Source organism: Dendrobates tinctorius, unplaced genomic scaffold, assembly GCF_039654945.1.
Source record: "Dendrobates tinctorius isolate UK_male_01 unplaced genomic scaffold, ASM3965494v1 ptg000199l, whole genome shotgun sequence".
NCBI classification, from domain to species: domain Eukaryota; kingdom Metazoa; phylum Chordata; class Amphibia; order Anura; family Dendrobatidae; genus Dendrobates; species Dendrobates tinctorius.
Window position 1 is genome coordinate 1245107 of NW_027361866.1, and position 20568 is coordinate 1265674.

Genomic DNA, 20568 nt, shown 5'->3' on the forward strand with positions numbered 1-20568 from the left:
CGCGTATTTTGCGCATGTAAGCATCCGTATGTAATCCGTATGGCATCCGTATTGAATCCGTATGCAGAAATTTTCTCGCAGCCTTGCAAAATGGACATTTAACGGTTTTGAGGCCTGCTAACTATTTAAATCATTAGCCTGCACCCTATTTATTGGCTCAGGAACAGGTGGCAGCCTCCATTCTGTCCATTTGTCACCTTGCCTTCACTAGGTGTGTTGGTGTTGTATGTGCAACATGGCAAACAGTCAGAGTTTCAACACAACTGAGCATATTCTCTTCAACTGGCTTTTGTCACGCCGCTTTGGCCAACCGTACCCAGTGATAGTGCATCCACTTTTGAGGCAACGACTCACAAGAGTTAATTTCACCGCCTCTACTCTTCTCTGCGGGAGCATCATGTCCAATTCTACCAATACTGTCGCATGAGCCTTGCAACATTTGATCGACTCTTGGAGACAGTGCGCCCTGGGATAACCTTTCAGGACACAAGGATGCGCAAAGCTATATCTGCAGAGTAGCGACTTCTACTCACAATACGGTATGTACTACACAACCATATTCTCTATGTTCATAATGTGTTGGGCAAAGTTTGAATTTTTGCCTTCTTGTAGTAAGTTTTAAGCCCTCATCTTAGTCCACATATGTTTCAACTTACAGACCCGAATGTTATGTGGAATATGTACTGAATATCACTTACTCATTGTGCAAAGGAAGATGTGTGTGTTATTTGCTCTGAAATCTTACCAAGTTTGGTAAGTATGGACCTGTTTGTTTTGTAAATGTGTGCATTCGACAATCATCCTTTTCTGTTGTTCTTCAGCTTCCTGGTCACTGGCCTGTCTTGTGCTGCCCTCCACCATGAGTTTCTGATTGGAAGATCAACCATATCTGGCGTAGTCAGGTCAACATGTAGTGAAATATGGACAAGACTATATCAAGTCGTCATGCCCGAGGCCAGGATGGAAGACTGGTTGAGGATATCAAGGGACTTTGAGGAAGAATGCCAGTTTCCAAATTGTATTGGGGCCCTTGATGGCAAACATATGCGGGTGCGTAAGCCGCCGAACTCTGGCTCTCAATTCTTCAATTATAAACAATACTTTTCTGTTGTATTGTTGGCTGTGGCCGACCCTCAATACAAGTTTATAATTGTTGACATTGGGGCCTATGGAAGGACGGGAGACTCTAGAGTCTTCAATACTTCCATTATGGCTCGGCGGCTACGCACCAACCAGTTGGATCTACCACCACCACGCCAGCTACCAGGCTCCACTCAAGAATGTTTCCCTTATGTCCTTGTGGCAGATGAGGCCTTTCAGTTAACACGCAATGTCATGAGGCCATATCCCCGACGCAACCTTCACGACAGGCGCAGGATATTTAACTTGCGCCTATTACGTGCTCGGCGACTGGTGGAGTGTTCCTTTGCCATTCTTTGTGCCAAATGGCGGGTACTCAAGTCTGCCATTCCGCTGAGTGAACAAAATGTTAATGAAGTAGTGAAAGCCTGTGTGGTTCTTCATAACTTCACCAGGATACATGATTGTTCCTCCTCTGCTGGTGTTGTGCGTAGGCCGGACAATGTGCGTAGGGTGAGAACACCTATCAACCATCAACATAGACCGATCTCTGGCCTCAAAGTGCGTGATATTTTCACTAATTACTTTATGGCACCTCAGGGGGAACCTTCTTGGCAAGAGCATGCTGTATCTATGTTGGCAATGTTGGCTTGATGTGTGTCAAAATATATATATTTCTACCCCTTCTGAATCTATGACTGTTGAATTGATTTGGTAAGCGTATTTTGATAGGGGTTTGGACAATTAAGACAGAGACGTAAAGTGTAGTTGCCAAATTTTTACTTTTGCCTTTTTTTTGGTGTTTTTTTTTAGTTTGTAAGGCAAACATATTCTTACCCTATGAAAAACTTGGGCAATGGCCCAAATTGGCCTTTTGGCATATTTCAACATTGTTGTTAAAACAAAATTACAAACATATCAAACAACATACATAGTGCAATAACAACATTGCAACTGTACACATTTGTAATCCAAAGTAGAAAAGAGGAGTTATCCATCATCAAAATGAGCTACAAAAGATAATACTAACATTTATTCTGAAGGTTTTCAAATCATATTAATAAGCCACCATGACAGGTTAGGCTACTGTTATGATAAGTCACCGAAGGAGGAAAAAACAAAATACCAGCTAAGTCCAGAAAAACCAGAGAGGTTGGCAGCTATCGGATTGCAGACCCCTGAAGCTATCCACAACAACTAGCAGTAGCCATGGGGGGTTCCTACGGTGCCCTAGACTCCTCGATCACAGCCAGAGAACTATATAGCCTAAAGACAGAAAGGGGAAAAACTAAACTGCCCCAGAGCAGACCCCAAAGCAATAGGCAGCCCCCAACATATAATGACGGTGAAGCAAGATGAAAACACTAACACAGATAGAAAGATAGGTTGAGCAAATGATGGGGCCCAAGCTAACTACATAGGACAGGATAGGAAAGCTGCTGTCTGCCATCCGCAAAAACCCTATCAAAATGAGCCAACCGACTGATAGGAAAAACAGGCCCTGAAGTCGCTAGGCTTCAAAAGACTATATCAGCACTCAGGTATATTCTGAAGACAGAGCAAAATATCAACAGATCAGAGACAAAAATGGAATTCAGCTCACCCTCGGCCGGGGATGGCAGAACTCCCAAAAAACAAGGCAAAACAAAAACAAAACTGAAGAGTACAAAGCAGAGCAGAAAAACTTAGCTTTGAGATGCAGGAATCAGACTGGTCTCCAAGAATCCAGCAGGAAAATCACCAGCCAGGAAGAAGGGCGTCGGCAGCCCTATATCCAGTCCTCAATTCCAGCCACCCAGTCATCATCTAGCTGCCCAGGTGCTTGGCAATCAGTCTCACCACCTTCCTTCACCAGAGGAGGGAGCCCACCAGACCTCAACGGCGAAGGGAAAAATGAACTCACAACAGTACCTCCCCCTTGAGGAGGGGTCACCGAACCCTCATCCATGCCACCAGGGCGATCTGGGTGAGCCCGATGAAAGGCACGCACAAATCTTTCGGCATAAATATCAGAGGCAGAGACCCAGGAATTATCCTCCTGACCATAACCCTTCCACTTAACCAAACACTGGAGTCTCCGTCTAGCCAGACGGGAATCCAGTATCTTTTCTACCTCATATTCCATGTTACCTTCAACCAATATAGGGTCAGAAGGTGCCACCACAGGAACTACTGGTTCATCAAACCTCTTCAACAAGGACTTATGAAACACATTATGAATTTTAAATGTGACAGGAAGAGCCAACCAAAAAGAGACCGGATTAATTATCTCCAAAATCTTGTAAGGTCCAATAAATCTAGGCTTAAACTTAGGAGAAGCCACCTTCATAGCGATATTTTTTGATGACAACCAAAGCATATCACCCACCTTAAACTGGGGACCAACGGTCCTACGCCGGTTGGAAAACCACTGGGCCTTTTCCTGGGAGAGAGACAACTTATCCACTACTTGGTCCCAGATATGGTGCATTCTCTCCACCACAGTGTCAACACCTGGGCAGGCAGAAGGCTCCACCTGCCCTGAAGAAAATTGAGGGTGAAAACCAAAGTTACAAAAAAAAGGTGACATCAAAGTGGCAGAACTAGCTCTATTATTTAAAGCAAATTCGGCCAAGGGCAAAAATGAAACCCAATCATCCTGATCGGCAGAAATAAAACATCTCAAATACGACTCCAAAGTCTGGTTTGTTCTCTCCGTCTGCCCATTGGTCTGAGGGTGAAACGCAGAGGAGAAGGACAACTGAATTCCCAGCTTGGAACAGAAAGTTCTCCAAAATCTAGACACAAACTGAACTCCTCTGTCAGATACAATGTTCTCAGGAATCCTGTGCAAGCGAACCACCTGTTGCAAAAACAAGGGCACCAACTCAGAGGAAGATGGCAACTTAGGGAGTGGTACAAGATGGACCATCTTAGAGAATCTATCACAAATCACCCAAATAACAGTCATTCTCTGAGAGACAGGCATATCAGAGATAAAATCCATTGAAATATGGGTCCATGGCCTCCTGGGCACCGGCAAAGGCATCAACAAGCCACTAGAGCGAGAACAAGGTTTAGACCGGGAGCAAGTCCCACAGGACTGCACAAAATTCCTGACATCACGAGACAAGGCAGGCCACCAAAAAGATCGACTCACAAGATCTCTAGTACCAAAAATACCTGGATGACCAGCCAATGCAGAGCAATGAACTTCAGACATCACTCTCTTCCTCCACTGGTCAGGAACATACAACTTTCCACTGGGACAACGCTCAGGTTTGTCCTCCTGAAACTCTTCCAGAGCACGTCTCAAATCGGGCGAGATGGCAGAAAGAACTACCCCCTCGCCTAAGATGGTAGCAGGCTTAGTCACAACAGGAGAATCAGCAAGGAAACTCCTAGAGAGGGCGTCTGCCTTGACATTCTTAGTGCCCGGAAGAAAAGAGACCACAAAATCAAAGCGTGTGAAAAACAAGGCCCACCTAGCCTGTCTAGGATTCAAGCGCTTGGCCGACTCCAGGTAAATCAAATTCTTGTGGTCAGTAAGGACCACGACTTGGTGTTTGGCTCCCTCCAACCAATGTCTCCACTCCTCAAATGCCCATTTCATGGTCAACAGTTCCCGATTCCCCACATCATAGTTACGTTCGGATTGGGAGAACTTTCGGGAAAAGAAAGCACAAGGATTCATTTAAGATGTCACAGGATCTTTTTGGGACAACACAGCTCCTGCACCAATCTCAGAAGCGTCCACCTCCACCTGAAACGGGAGTGAGACATCAGGTTGCCGCAAAACTGGAGCAGAAGTGAATCTTCGCTTCAGCTCCTGAAAGGAAGAAACAGCCTCCAGAGACCAATTCATCACATCAGCACCCTTCCTAGTCAAATCTGTCAATGGCTTGGCAATACCAGAAAAATTAGCTATAAATTTCCGATAAAAATTAGCAAAACCCAAAAACTTCTGGAGGGCCTTCAAAGAAGTGGGCTGAACCCAATCATAAATGGCCTGTACCTTGGCCGGGTTCATTTCAATAGTTGACGGAGACAAAATAAATCCCAAAAATGAAATCCTCTGTACTCCAAAAAGGCATTTCGATCCCTTGACATACAGGGAATTCTCCCTCAAAATCCGGAACACAGTCCGAACATGTTCCACATGAGAGTCCCAATTCTTGGAGAAGATCAAAATATCATCCAGATAGATAATCAAAAATTTATCCACAAAGTCTCGGAATATATCGTTCATGAAGCACTGGAAGACAGAAGGGGCATTAGTGAGCCCAAAAGGCATCACCAGGTACTCAAAATGTCCCTCCGGAGTATTAAACGCCGTCTTCCATTCATCCCCATGCTTAATGCGAATAAGATTATACGCCCCCCTGAGGTCAAGCTTGGTAAACCAGCAAGCACCTTTAACTCTGGAGAATAGATCAGAAATCAGGGGTAACGGATACTGATATTTAACAGTAATTTTGTTGAGGGCACGATAGTCAATACAAGGCCTTAATGAACCATCCTTTTTAGCCACGAAAAAAAACCCAGCACCTAAGGGTGAAGAGGATGGTCTAATATGACCCTTCTCCAATGCCTCCTTAATATAGGATCGCATAGCCTCGTGCTCGGGTACAGATAAATTGAAAAGCCGACCCTTAGGGAATTTACACCCCGGGTTCAGTTAAATAGCACTGTCATAACTCCTATGAGGAGGCAAAGACGCAGACTCATTCTCACTAAATACATCATAAAAGTCAGCCAAATAGTCAGGAACATCATGTGACTGGGGAGAGGTGGAGAAAACAGGAGCATCACTAAGGGCACACCGACAACCCCAACTCACCACAGACAAAGATTTCCAATCCAGAACTGGATTATGGATTTGCAACCAGGGAAACCCCAGAACAATGGTATCATGCAAATTATGCAACACCAAAAATCTGCAATTTTCTTGATGGTCTGGGCGACCCGCATTACCACCTGGGTCCAAAACTGAGGATTATTCTTCGCCAAAGGAGTAACATCAATACCCCTCAAAGGGATAGGCGTCCGCAGAGGTGTCATAGGAAATCCACAACGTTTAGCAAAATCCAAGTCCATCAGGTTCAGAGCTGCTCCTGAATCCAGGAAAGCCTTGGCGGAAAATGTGGACAGGGAGCAGATCAGAGTAATTGCCAGAAGAAACTTAGGTTGAACACCACCCACAGAAAACGTGTGTGCACAACGTTTCTCTCGTTTAGGGCAGACAGAAATAATATGCGAGGCATCTCCACAAAAAAAAGCACAGCTTATTACGCCTTCTGAACTCCTGACATTGCGCCCTAGACAAAACTCTATCACATTGCATAGGTTCAGACATTTGTTCAACAGGTGGTAACATCTCTCGTGTAGTTTTGCGTTCATGTAAATGCCGATCCACCTGAATGGCTAATGACATAGAATCGTCAAGACCAGAGGGAACAGGAAATCCCACCATAGTATCTTTTACAGTTTCTGACAAACCCTTCCGAAAGAGGGCTGCCAAGGCACCATCATTCAAGGTAGTAAGGACCGCCCACTTTCGGAATTTTTGACAGTACAACTCTGCCGAATCCCGACCCTGGCTTAATGCCAACAGGGTCTTTTCAGCCTGATCAATAGCATTAGGTTCATCATACAACAACCCCAAGGCTTGAAAAAATGCGTTCACATTATTCAGAATAGGATCATCAGGTTTCAAAGAAAACGCCCAATCCTGGGGATCGCCGCGCAGCAAAGATATGACAATTTTAACCTGCTGCGCGGAGTTCCCCGACGAGTTAGGCTTCAAGGCAAAAAATAATTTACAATTATTCTTGAAATTCAAGAATTTAGACCGATCCCCCAAAAATACATCAGGAGTAGGAATCTTTGGTTCAGCAGCATGTGAATGAGCAAGATAGGCGGAAATTCCCCGCACTTCAGCAGCGAGCTGCTCCACACGATCAGACAATTGCTTCATCTCCATTGAGAGAAAAATTCCCCCTACGGCCTCAGAGATATAGAGGAAAAAATATGCACAAAAAAAAAAAAATTCTGACACTTTTTTTTTTTTTATTTCTTCCCTACAATTCTCTCCTGCTATTGAGTACCCTAGGATCTGCGGTATGGCTGGTGATTCTATAATGATGAGTCACCAAAGGAGGAAAAAACAAAATACCAGCTAAGTCCAGAAAAACCATAGAGGTTGGCAGCTATCGGATTGCAGACCCCTGAACCTATCCACAACAACTAGCAGTAGCCGTGGGGGGTTCCTACGGTGCCCTAGACTCCTCGATCACAGCCGGAGAACTATATAGCCTAAAGACAGAAAGGGGAAAAACTAAACTGCCCCAGAGCAGACCCCAAAGCAATAGGAAGCCCCCAACATATAATGACGGTGAAGCAAGATGAAAACACTAACACATAGAAAGATAGGTTGAGCAAATGATGGGGCCCAAGCTAACTACATAGGATAGGATAGGAAAGCTGCTGTCTGCCATCTGCAAAAACCCTATCAAAATGAGCCAACCGACTGATAGGAAAAACAGGCCCTGAAGTCGCTAGCTTCAAAAGACTATATCAGCACTCAGGTATATTCTGAAGACAGAGCAAAATATCAACAGATCAGAGACAAAAATGGAATTCAGCTCACCCCCGGCCGGGGATGGCAGAACTCCCAAAAAACAAGGCAAAACAAAAACAAAACTGAAGAGTACAAAGCAGAGCAGAAAAACTTAGCTTTGAGATGCAGGAATCAGACTGGTCTCCAAGAATCCAGCGGGAAAATCACCAGCCAGGAAGAAGGGCGTCAGCAGCCCTATATCCAGTCCTCAGTTCCAGCCACCCAGTCATCATCTAGCTGCCCAGGTGCTTGGCAATCAGTCTCACCACCTTCCTTCACCAGAGGAAGAAGCCCACCAGACCTCAACGGCGAAGGGAAAAATGAACTCACAACAGGCTACCTTACGCGTTTCTGACACATATTACATGTCTGTAATAAACACAATATTTCACCGCACTATACTGGGAAAGTCAAAGGATCAAATTAGAAGACTGACTTGATAATACATAGAGAGAGCATGATGTTCTTGAGGCTGTTTGCCTTGATTTTGGAATATAGTTAGCTGGCCTAAATTTTACTAAGTGAATATGGACAGCACGCCTTTTCTATGCATTATCAAGTGAGTAGTCTATTTTGATCCTTTGACTTTGCCAGTATAGCGCAGTGAAATATTGTCTTTTTTACAGACATGTAATATGTCCCAGAAACGCAAAAGGTAGCTTTGCCTGTCATGGTGTCTTAATCATATGATTTGAAAATCGTCATAAGAAATGTTAGTATTATCTGTTTTCGCTCATTTTGATGATGGAGAAAACCTATTTTTTTACTTTGGATTGGGATTTTGAGCACCAGTTCAAACACACTGGACATCTCCTCCCATCAGACCGCTTAAGAACACTCATGTACAGTATGGGTTTACAATTTCCATGTTTTTAGCCACTTATAAATTGTGGAATGTTGGGGAAAGAGAAGGCGGAGGAGCAGCCTGTGGTTGCTGCTGACTACTTTAAGCAACATCGCCCTGTGTGGGTGCATACTGTTGCCCATGGTGTTGGTACTGACCTTCCTCCTGTGCTTGTTGGGGGTAGTGGCCATAGTAATACTGCTGAGGGGCATCTTGTTGGGGCGGGTAGGCCCGTGTATTATACCCACCAATATAGCCATGTCGTTTCCAACCAGGTTGGGACCAGCCTCCAACACTGGGTGGGAACAAGTGGCCATATTGGTGGGGTTGGCTAGAGCCAGAAATCTGTTGCTGCTGTTGGGAAGGTTGGGTAGGGGGAGGAAGGGGGTGAGGTGTAGGCCCACGTATTTGAGGATGTTCAGACCCTGCTTGACCAAGCATCTGTGTGGGTGGTCTCATGCGCATTAGATTTCTGGGGGAAAGCTGCCACCTCTCCGGATATTCGAAAAGCTCATATGGGGTATTGGGGGGGGTGCTTGCATCAAGCAGGATCTGAAAACTTCCCCAAATACGGAGCCTGACCTCATGGGAAAGGGCACGGAGATAAAGGGCCAGGCTACGTGAGCCACCTCATTCCCTACAGGATCAATTATGGGCTCTGTCTCTGAGCCCGTTCCTCGATCCGTAAGGTTGGATTGAGTTCTGTTATGAAATAGAGCAGAGGCAAAAATACATCAATATTTTTGGCCCTGTAAAGTATTGGTGTAATGTGGTGTGAGGTATGTACTTACGGTCTCAGATCCAGAATTGGGGCGAGGAAGGAGAGGCGGTCATAATACACATATTTGCATTTCACGTAGCCCGCATCCCCACTCCTGGACTGCTGCTGACGTTCCCGGCGGTATTGGTCCCGGATGTTTCGCCAGCGTTTCATCACATCTTCCACTGCAATGTGACAGGAAATATTGTCAAATTCACATATTTGATAGGTCACATTTGCTACCAGTAGTCTAGGCATGGGGCCTTCTGGGGTGTGCTTTCTAGCCAGGCTGGCATATCTAATTGGCCCATCCAGGCCAGATACACAGGGTCAGAATAGTTTATGTATCAAGTAACTACACTTAATAACTTGGTTGGCTAAGAGGAAGAGGAGCTTGTGGCCTGGGCAAAATTATGGCAGTGTGAAACTATGTGTCACATCAAAATCCACCCACCTAATGAGGCAAAAGGAGAAGGACAGGAAGGGGAGGGGGGCAGAATCTGTAATCATTTTTGTTTGTGAGGTAATTTAAATCATTTTTGGGCCTTGTACTTACTCAGTTTCTGCTGCTCCTCACGTGGCCGATCACCAAAGTCATGGAACATCTGGCGACATATGCACCTCCATGACGCCTCCTTTCTTGCCCGGTTGGCATAATTGGAATCCCTTTGGTCCCAAAGTTCGGGCCGCTCCTGCACTAATACTATAAGCATCTCCACATTAAGGAAATATGGCGCCATGACGCTGCAGGACTCCGTGGAGGTGTACTTCCTGGATGTCTGGAGCGCTTTTTGAGCTCATTTGCATGTCTAGGCTTCCTGATGATGGATTGGGGCATTTCCTGTCACCAGCCAAAAGACCTGCGCATTTCTCGCAAGTCACACGTGTGGTCCGTGTGTAATCCGTATTTTTTGCGCACCCATAGACTTGCATTGGCGTATTACGGGCGTAGTACGCTGACAATTGCAGCATGCTGCGATTGGCACGGACCGTAGAATACGGATGAGAAATATATGGCTGTTGGGAGCAAACCCATAGAGAATCATTTGTCCGTGTGTAATGCGTGCTTTTAGCACCTCTCACTCGTCCGTATTCCTCGTCAGTGTGACCCCGGCCTTACTAATTTAATTGACAAAGGTTATGAGTCTGAAAACAAGGGACTTGAGCCACTTTCCACGCAATACCCAGAACTCAAAGTGTTCAGTCTAAACATACATTGTATACCCATACTTCAAAAAAACTGTTGGTGCCTTGTTAAGTGATATCAAAGAAGGAAAATTAAATTATCCAAAAGACCAAAAGATTATTATTATTATTATTTATTGTTATAGCGCCATTTATTCCATGGCGCTTTACATGTGAGGGGGGTATACATAAAAACAAGTACAATAATCTTAAACAATACAAGTCATAACTGGTACAGGAGGAGAGAGGACCCTGCCCGCGAGGGCTCACAATCTTCAAGGGATGGGTGATAATACAGTAGGCGAGGGTAGAGCTGGTCGTGCAGCGGTTTGGTCGATCGGTGGTTACTGCAGGTTATAGGCTTGTCGGAAGAGGTGGGTCTTCAGGCTCTTTTTGAAGGTTTCGATGGTAGGTGAGAGTCTGATATGTTGTGGTAGAGAGTTCCAGAGTAGGGGTGATGCGCGAGAGAAATCTTGTATGCGATTTTGGGAAGAGGAGATAAGAGGGGAGTAGAGAAGGAGATCTTGTGAGGATCGGAGGTTGCGTGCAGGAAAGTACCGGGAGACGAGGTCACAGATGTATGGAGGAGACAAGTTGTGGATGGCTTTGTATGTCATGGTTAGGGTTTTGTAATGGAGTCTCTGGGCAATTGGGAGCCAGTGAAGGGATTGACAGAGGGGAGAAGCTGGGGAATAGCGGGGGGACAGGTGGATTAGTCGGGCAGCAGAGTTTAGAATAGATTGGAGGGGTGCGAGAGTGTTTGAGGGGAGGCCGCAGAGCATGAGGTTGCAGTAGTCAAGGCGAGAGATGATGAGGGCATGGACTAGGGTTTTTGCAGATTCTTGGGTGAGGAATGAACGGATGCGTGAAATATTTTTGAGTTGAAGTCGGCAGGAAGTGGAAAGGGTTTGGATATGTGGTTTGAAGGAGAGATCAGCATCAAGGATTACTCCGAGGCAGCGAGCTTGTGGGACTGGGGAGATGCAAACTTTCATCGTGCTCTTAATAGAGAACAACGTGAACAATATACGGCCATAGCCAAATGAGACGTTTAATCTGTAAAAATGGGAAAAGTCTGCCGTAAGGGTCTTGAATGTGAGTGTTTCTACTGTTATCAAAAGAATGGACCACTAGAAGGAGATATTAACCCCTGGTATTTTCGTTTTTGCTCCTCTTTTTCCCAGAGCCATAACTTTTTAATTTTTCCATCAATATGGCCGTGTGAGGGCTTGTTTGTTTTTTGCGGGACGAGTGGTACTTTTGAACAACACCATTGGTTTTACCATGTCGTGTACTAGAAAACGGGAAAAAAATTCCAAATACAGTGAAATTGAAAAAAAAAGTGCAATCCCACATTTGTTTTTTGTTTTGTTTTTTTTACTAGGTTCACTAAATGCTAAAACTGACCTGCCATTATGATTCTCCAGGTCATCACGATTTCATAAACACCACAAATGTCTAGCTTATTTTTTATCTAAGTGGTGAAAAAAATTCCAAACTTTGTTAAAAAAAATTGCGCCATTTCCTGATACCCGTAGCGTCTCCATTTTTCGTGACCTTGGGTCGGGTGAGGGCTCATTTTTTGCGCGCCGAGCTGACGATTTTAATGATACCATTTTGGTGCAAATACGATCTTTTGATTGCCCATTATTGCATTTTAATGCAATGTCGCGGTGACCAAAAAAAAGTAATTCTGGCGTTTTGACTTTTTTTCTCACTATGCCATTTACCGATCAGGTTAATCCTTTTTTTATTGATAGATCAGGCAATTCAGAATGTGGCGATACCAAATATGTGTATGTTTGATTTTTTTATTGCTTTATTTTGGATGGGGCGAAAGGGGGATGTTTTGAATTTTTATATTTTATTTAGTTTTTATATTTTTGAAAACATTTTTTTTTACTTTTTGCATGCTTCAATAGTCTCCATGGGAGACTAGAAGCTGCCATAACCCGATTGGCTTTGCTACATAGAGGTGATGATCAGTTCACCTCTACACTGCGGGTGCACGATGATGTCACTTTATCGCGCACCCACTTTGTGCCGCCGTTGAGACCGGAGAAGAGCTTGGAGCATCGCCGGGCACGAGGAGAGGTGAGGACTGTGTGCTTTTTTTAAATATATCAGTGAATACTGGACAGTGAGGCCATTCTCGGGGGGGGGTGCAATATATTCTATGGGGAGGTGGGCTGTATTATATTCTATGGAGAGCTACATTATATTCTATGGGGAGGTGGGCTGTATTATATTCTATGGGGGGTACATTTATATTCTATGGGGAGGTGGGCTGTGTTATATTCTATGGAGAGCTACATTATATTCTATGGGGAGGTGGGCTGTATTATATTCTATGGGGGGTACATTATATTCTATGGGGAGGTGGGCTGTGTTATATTCTATGGGGGTACAATATATTCTATGGGGAGGAGGGCTGTATTATATTCTATTTGGGACTACATTATATTCTATGGGGAGGTGGGCTGTATTATGTTCTATGGGGGGCTACATTTTATTCTATGGGGCTGTATTATATTCTATGAGGGAGGATTGGATCATACTCTTTGATGGGGCTACATTATATTCTATGGGGAGGTGGGCTGTATTATATTCTACGGGGGCTACATTATATTCTATGGGGGGTTGTATTATATTTTTATATTCTATGAGGGATGACTGCATCATATTCTATGAGGGAGCTACATTGTATTCTATGGGGGGCTGCATTATATTCTATGGGGGGCTAGATTATATTGTATGGTGGCTTCATTACACTCTGAGTGGGCTACATTATATTCTATAAGGAGGCTGCATTATACTACGGTATATGAGGAGGGCTACATTGTATTCTATGGAGGAGCTACATTATACTATATAAGGGGGCTGCATTATATTCTGTGGAGGGGCTGCATTATATTCTGAGGGGGCTACCATACATACTATGGAGGGGCTACATTATACTATATGAGGGGGCTGCATCATATTTTATGGGGGGGTTACATTTTATTGTATGGCAGACCTGCATTATACTCTGAGGGGGCTATATTATATTCTTTGGGGTGGCTGCTTTATACTCTCTGGGGTGTGTGGTGCTAATAAAAATATGGATATCTTATAGCCTACATATTGTAATATATTGATTAGTCCATATTGAAATTAACCTGAAATATACAGACTGCATCTAGACCAAGACAGACAAGATAATGGTTACAGCCACAATCTTGAGAATCTATGTTTGCTGTTTGTCATTGTAAAACATTAAGGTTTATTTGACCTCTGTCTGTGGTGAGTTTATCAGTCCCGCAGTGACACAATGTTGAGTATACTAAATGACAATGCTTGTTGAAACAGTATGTTTAATCTGGATTACTGGAAAGGATTAACCTTTGTGTACGCTGTTGACTTACTTGAATTTCAAGAGTAGTGAATGGTGCGAGTATATTGCCAAAGTATTACCTGATATTTGTGTCACATGGGGGTTAAAAGTGGACTAGGCATATAGACAATTGCAGATTCTTTTACATAAAGCTATAGAAATATAGTTGGGGAAGCCTGATGTAAAATCAGAAATATAGTTGGCGATCTGAAACCATTATAGTATATTCAATCTTACAGATCTCTTTAACCGTAGTCTGAAATATATATATTTTGTGCTAGGGCTCTAGTCATAGAAAGTTGTTGGAAACTTTGTTCTTATCATATGTAAATATCAGGGCAAGAGTAAATAGTCCGAAGAGGCAAGTCTTGTTTGATGTTATTTATTCATGATAGGTGGCCACTGTCATGTGATTGGAACATCAAACAACTAACTTGTGTATTTTCATGTTTACCCAATATTATATTGAGTAAGCCTTTGTTTAAAGCATATAAAAGCTGGGAGGCAGCCAGAAGAGACAGGAGCTTGTGGACCTGTGTGAGAGGACACTCTTCACAGTGTGGGTCCTAGGGTGCATTTCTGTCTTCGCTGACCACTCCTCCAGCTGCAGTATTTTCCGGACAGACGTAAATGCCCCTAGTGAAGATTCTTTTCTTCTTTCTGATGTAAGTATATGTAACAAAACCTTTGTAATTTGAATATATAAGTATACGCAATATCATACTATTTTCTATTTCGATATCATTAGCATACACTCCATTGATTTGTTGTTTTTGTCACTTGGATTGATCATTGTATAATAAAATTGTGTTATATCCAAGTAGTAGCCTTCTTTAAAGCCGTATCCGAACCTTATTGCTGAACAGTTGGCAATACATAAATTGGCGTAGTCGGCAGGATACGCAGAAGGCTTCGAATTGAATTTTTTTTGTTAAATTTCCAATAGTCCAGAAAAATTGTATGATATTGCGTACAAAATGTCTCTCTTTAAGAAGAAAGAGGATGGTTGTGTGGAGATCCCTGGCTGGACCAGGGCTCCATACAATATTATAGCGCAAGAAATGCATTGTTGTGGGTTGGCAGAACCCTGGGAGAATAAGCTCAAGGGTTCAGAGCCCCATGATGTTGTTGGTTTACTCATGGGGATCCCTGCTAAGGCAGGTGATGTAGTTAACCCCTCGATGTTGGTGAGTTACTCGAGGCTTTCCCTGCAAAGGCAGGTGATGCAGTTAACCCATGATGTTGTTGGTTTACTCATGGGGATCCCTGCTAAGGCAGGTGATGTGGTTAACCCCTCGATGTTGGTGAGTTACTCGAGGCTTTCCCTGCAAAGGCAGGTGATGCAGTTAACCCCTGATGTTGTTGAAGTACTCAGGGGTGATGTAGAGTCTTTAGGACGGCGTATGTGGATTTTACTCAGTGTATACCGAGATATGCATGAGCAAAACACCCATATGCAAAGAAAGTTGTCAGAAATGGAACAAAAAGAGGTTGTAAGTGAGTCTGTTGAGACTCCAGGGTGGGAGGAAACCCAAACCCCATATGATATGTTGGCGACTATGTGGTCGTACAGTGTTGGTTCAAGTGAACATTGGGACAAATATGGGCAAGATGCAGAGCCTGTTGATGTAGCAGAATGCTTGCAGAAAGTAAAAGTAGAAAAAGGGAAAGAATTATGTGCTCTTGGTAGGTGTGGCTGGATCCAGCTATCTGCATATAGAAAACAGCATGAGGAAAAGCAAAGAATGTTAACTAAAGTGCAGGAATTGGAAATACAGCTATGTGAGGCCCAGGATGCATTGGTGGCAGCACAGGGCCAGAATAAGTTAGTAATGGACAAATGTGTTGGAACTCAGCATGATGCAGAACAGGCTGCTGTATGTGTAAATCAGTATAAGTGCAGAAAGAAGAGGGGGAAGGTGAAAAGGAAGAAAGCATTGGCCATGGCCAGAGCAGAGATGGAGAGGAACCCAGATCAGTGGGATAGTGATGCACAGGAGTCAACTGACTCCAAAACTGTCACCATCCCAGAACAGGGGGATGATCATTTTGATGAGGAGATGGAAGAAATGGATCCTCTTCTTAACCCATTAAAAGCTCATCGCATTTGCCAGATCCAGGTTGTAGAGGAAGCTACAGGGAAGCAAAACCAGAATGAAGTAGAAGATTGCAGTGTGTCTAATAGATCTGAGTTGCAATCTATCTTAAGTAGAAGAAATACTAGGGGTGGCAAGGCCCCAGCAATGTTCAGATTCAGGCGATCTGATGATCCCATGTTGTTCTGTAGTAATTATTTGGCATTGTACAGAAATGTTTGCAATCATCCAGATATGTCTCAGAATGATCCTAGTTTTCTATTTTCAATGGCAAATCATTATAATGTAGATTATGCCACAAGAGTGTCTCTAAGAAATACCAGTTCATATGAAAGATTTGTAAAAGTATTAAACGAGTGGTGTCTTAAGTCAGAAGAGCAGGATGAAGTTATCAGAGAATGTGTCTGCTCTTTACAGGCCTAGGCATTGCTTTAAATGTGGGAAGATGGGCCACATTAAACGTTATTGTAATTGACTTGTACGTATTCTAACCTTTTTCTTTGTGTTTTCTTTCTCCAGACTGGACAAACCAGTTTTTCAGAGGAATCGGATTCGATGTATTTAGCTATATATAAGACATGGTGGTAGACTAATGAGCTCAAAGGTAAAGGTTAAAATAATTGTTTGAAAACAATTAAGTAAGTAATCATCCCATTGTGATGAATCGGACTGTATTTAGCTAAAAGTTGTGGTTTATTTTTCTGTATGTATTTAATCTTTATTTTCAATTAGGAACATAATAGGTTGGTAAAATCCATTTGAAAGATGTATCTTGAACAGTTATGTTTGATATTTCAATGAATAGAGGTAACGTGATAGATTTGATTTATCCAGGAGAAATGTATGAATATTGAGTAAAGTAACGCGTCAATATCACAGAGAGAAGCTAGAATAGCTCAGTCAGTGGATTTCTAAAATTTGGTGGAATCAATTAGGTGTCCTGAATCTGCTCAAGTCATTTCTCAAGTAGCAGTTAATGTGATCTCAGATAATAATGTTTTTGTTTTCCCTTTAGATCAAAATCTGATCTGTAAGTGTTGTATTATTGCTTTCATCTTGTGAGACTGCTTTCAAGAGCCAAGCAATCTTCAGACAGATGCCAGCTATGGAAAGTGTGGATTTCTGAAAACCAAACAGAATCTATGGCTTTACTTGGCTCAGTGGACACTAGCCATTTTTGAAGGGCAAAGACCAAGAAGATGTGACCCAAGATGTGAACTGTACTGAAGAAAATTTCTAATGGGAGAAATTATTAGAAGAAGGATTCCAAGAATTATGCCACCTGATCCATGCTGTCAGTGGACTTGTGATAAACATTAAATATGATGAATCAGACTGGAGATGGGGAGAGGGCTATTATATGTGGCTCCAGTTCAGATAAAAAGTGTAAAAGTATGAGGGTGGGCAATAGTGATCGCTCCATCATTTGAAGAACATGTAAGATTGCCTAGAGGTGGGATGTTTTCCTTTGGATCAGGTGTTAGCTCTAGGTAAACTTCAAGGAGTAATTTGTATTATGCATGCATTGGTTTGTTGTTGTTGGATAAATAATGTGTGGCTATAAGATATCCAAGGGTGGATTGTGGTGCTAATAAAAATATGGATATCTTATAGCCTACATATTGTAATATATTGATTAGTCCATATTGAAATTAACCTGAAATATACAGACTGCATCTAGACCAAGACAGACAAGATAATGGTTACAGCCACAATCTTGAGAATCTATGTTTGCTGTTTGTCATTGTAAAACATTAAGGTTTATTTGACCTCTGTCTGTGGTGAGTTTATCAGTCCCACAGTGACACAATGTTGAGTATACTAAATGACAATGCTTGTTGAAACAGTATGTTTAATCTGGATTACTGGAAAGGATTAACCTTTGTGTATGCTGTTGACTTACTTGAATTTCAAGAGTAGTGAATGGTGCGAGTATATTGCCAAAGTATTACCTGATATTTGTGTCACATGGGGGTTAAAAGTGGACTAGGCATATAGACAATTGCAGATTCTTTTACATAAAGCTATAGAAATATAGTTGGGGAAGCCTGATGTAAAACCAGAAATATAGTTGGCGATCTGAAACCATTATAGTATATTCAATCTTACAGATCTCTTTAACCGTAGTCTGAAATATATATATTTTGTGCTAGGGCTCTAGTCATAGAAAGTTGTTGGAAACTTTGTTCTTATCATATGTAAATATCAGGGCAAGAGTAAATAGTCCGAAGAGGCAAGTCTTGTTTGATGTTATTTATTCATGATAGGTGGCCACTGTCATGTGATTGGAACATCAAACAACTAATTGTGTATTTTCATGTTTACCCAATATTATATTGAGTAAGACTTTGTTTAAAGCATATAAAAGCTGGGAGGCAGCCAGAAGAGACAGGAGCTTGTGGACCTGTGTGAGAGGACGCTCTTCACAGTGTGGGTCCTAGGGCGCATTTCTGTCTTCGCTGACCACTCCTCCAGCTGCAGTATTTTCCGGACAGACGTAAATGCCCCTAGTGAAGATTCTTTTCTTTTCTTCTTTCTGATGTAAGTATATGTACCAAAACCTTTGTAATTTGAATATATAAGTATACGCAATATCATACTATTTTCTATTTCGATATCAATAGCATACACTCCATTGATTTGTTGTTTTTGTCACTTGGATTGATCATTGTATAATAAAATTGTGTTATATCCAAGTAGTAGCCTTCTTTAAAGCCGTATCCGAACCTTATTGCTGAACAGTTGGCAATACAGGGTGGCTGCATTATACTCTGTGGGGTGGCTGCATTATACTATATATGGGCTGCATTATACTGTATCGAGGATTATGGGGAATACATTATACTATTTGAAGAACTATGGGGTGCATTATACTATGTGAAGTGAATTGTACTACATGGATGACTATGGCAGCGCATTATACTAAATGGAGCACTATGAGGAGTGTATTATAATATATGGAGGACTGAGCAGTGCATTTTAATATATGGAGGACTATGAGGAGTGTATTATACTATATGGAGGACTGAGGAGTGTATTATATTATATGGAGGACTGAGGAGTGTATTATACTATATGGGGGACTGAGAAGTGTATTTTAATTTATGGAGGACTATGGGAAGTGTATAACACTATATTGAGAACTGAGGACTGTATCATAATATATGGAGGATTATAGGCAGTGTATTATACTATATGGAGGACTATAGGGAGTGTATCATACTATATGGAGGACTATGGGGAGTGTACTATACTATATGGAGGACTATAGGGCACATTATATTATATGGAGGACTATGGGGTGTGCATTTTACAATATGGAGGACTGTGGTGCACATTATAATACAGTTGTGGCTAAAAGTATTGACACCCCTCCAATTTTGTCAGATAATACTCAGTTTCTTCCTGAAAATGATTGCAAACACAAATTCTTTTGTATTATTATCTTCATTTAATTTGTCCTAAATGAAAAAACACAAAAAGAATTGTCCTAAAGCCAAATTGGATATAAGTCTACACCAAACATAAAAAAGAGGGTGGACAAAAGTATTGGCACTGTTCGAAAAATCATGTGATGCTTCTCTAATTTGTGTAATTAACAGCACCTGTAACTTACCTGTGGCACCTAACAGGTGTTGGCAATAAGTAAATCATGCTTGCAGCCAGTTGACATGGATTAAAGTTGACTCAACCTCTGTCCTGTGTCCTTGTGTGTACCACATTGAGCATGGAGAAAAGAAAGAAGACCAAAGAACTGTCTGAGGACTTCAGAAACCAAATTGTGAGGAAGCATGAGCAATTTCAAGGCTACAAGTCCATCTCCAAAGACCTGAATGTTCCTGTGTCTACCGTGCGCAGTGTCATCAAGAAGTTTAAAGCCCATGGCACTGTGGCTAACCTCCCTAGATGTGGACGGAAAAGAAAAATTGACAAGAGATTTCAATGCAAGATTGTGCGGATGTTGGATAAAGAACCTCGACTAACATCCAAACAAGTTCAAGCTGCCCTGCAGTCCGAAGGTACAACAGTGTCAACCCGTACTATCCGTCAGCGTCTGAATGAAAAGGGACTGTATGGTAGGAGACCCAGGAAGACCCCACTTCTTACCCCGAGACATAAAAAAGCCAGGCTGGAATTTGCCAAAACTTACCTGAAAAAGCCTAAAACGTTTTGGAAGAATGTTCTCTGGTCAGATGAGACAAAAGTAGAGCTTTTTGGGCAAAGGCATCAACAGAGTTTACAGGAGAAAAAAAGAGGCATTCAAATAAAAGAACACAGTCCCTACATTCAAACATGGCGGAGGTTCCCTGATGTTTTGGGGTTGCTTTGCTGCCTCTGGCACAGGACTGCTTGACTGTGTGTATGGCATTATGAAGTCTGAAGACTACCAACAAATTTTGCAGCATAATGTAGGGCCCAGTGTGAGAAAGCTGGGTCTCCCTCAGAGGTCATGGGTCTTCCAGCAGGACAATGACGCAAAACACACTTCAAAAAGCACTAGAAAATGGTTTGAGAGAAAGCACTGGAGACTTCTAAGGTGGCCAGCAATGAGTCTAGACCTGAATCCCATAGAACACCTGTGGAGAGATCTAAAAATGGCAGTTTGGAGAAGGCATCATTCTAATATCAGGA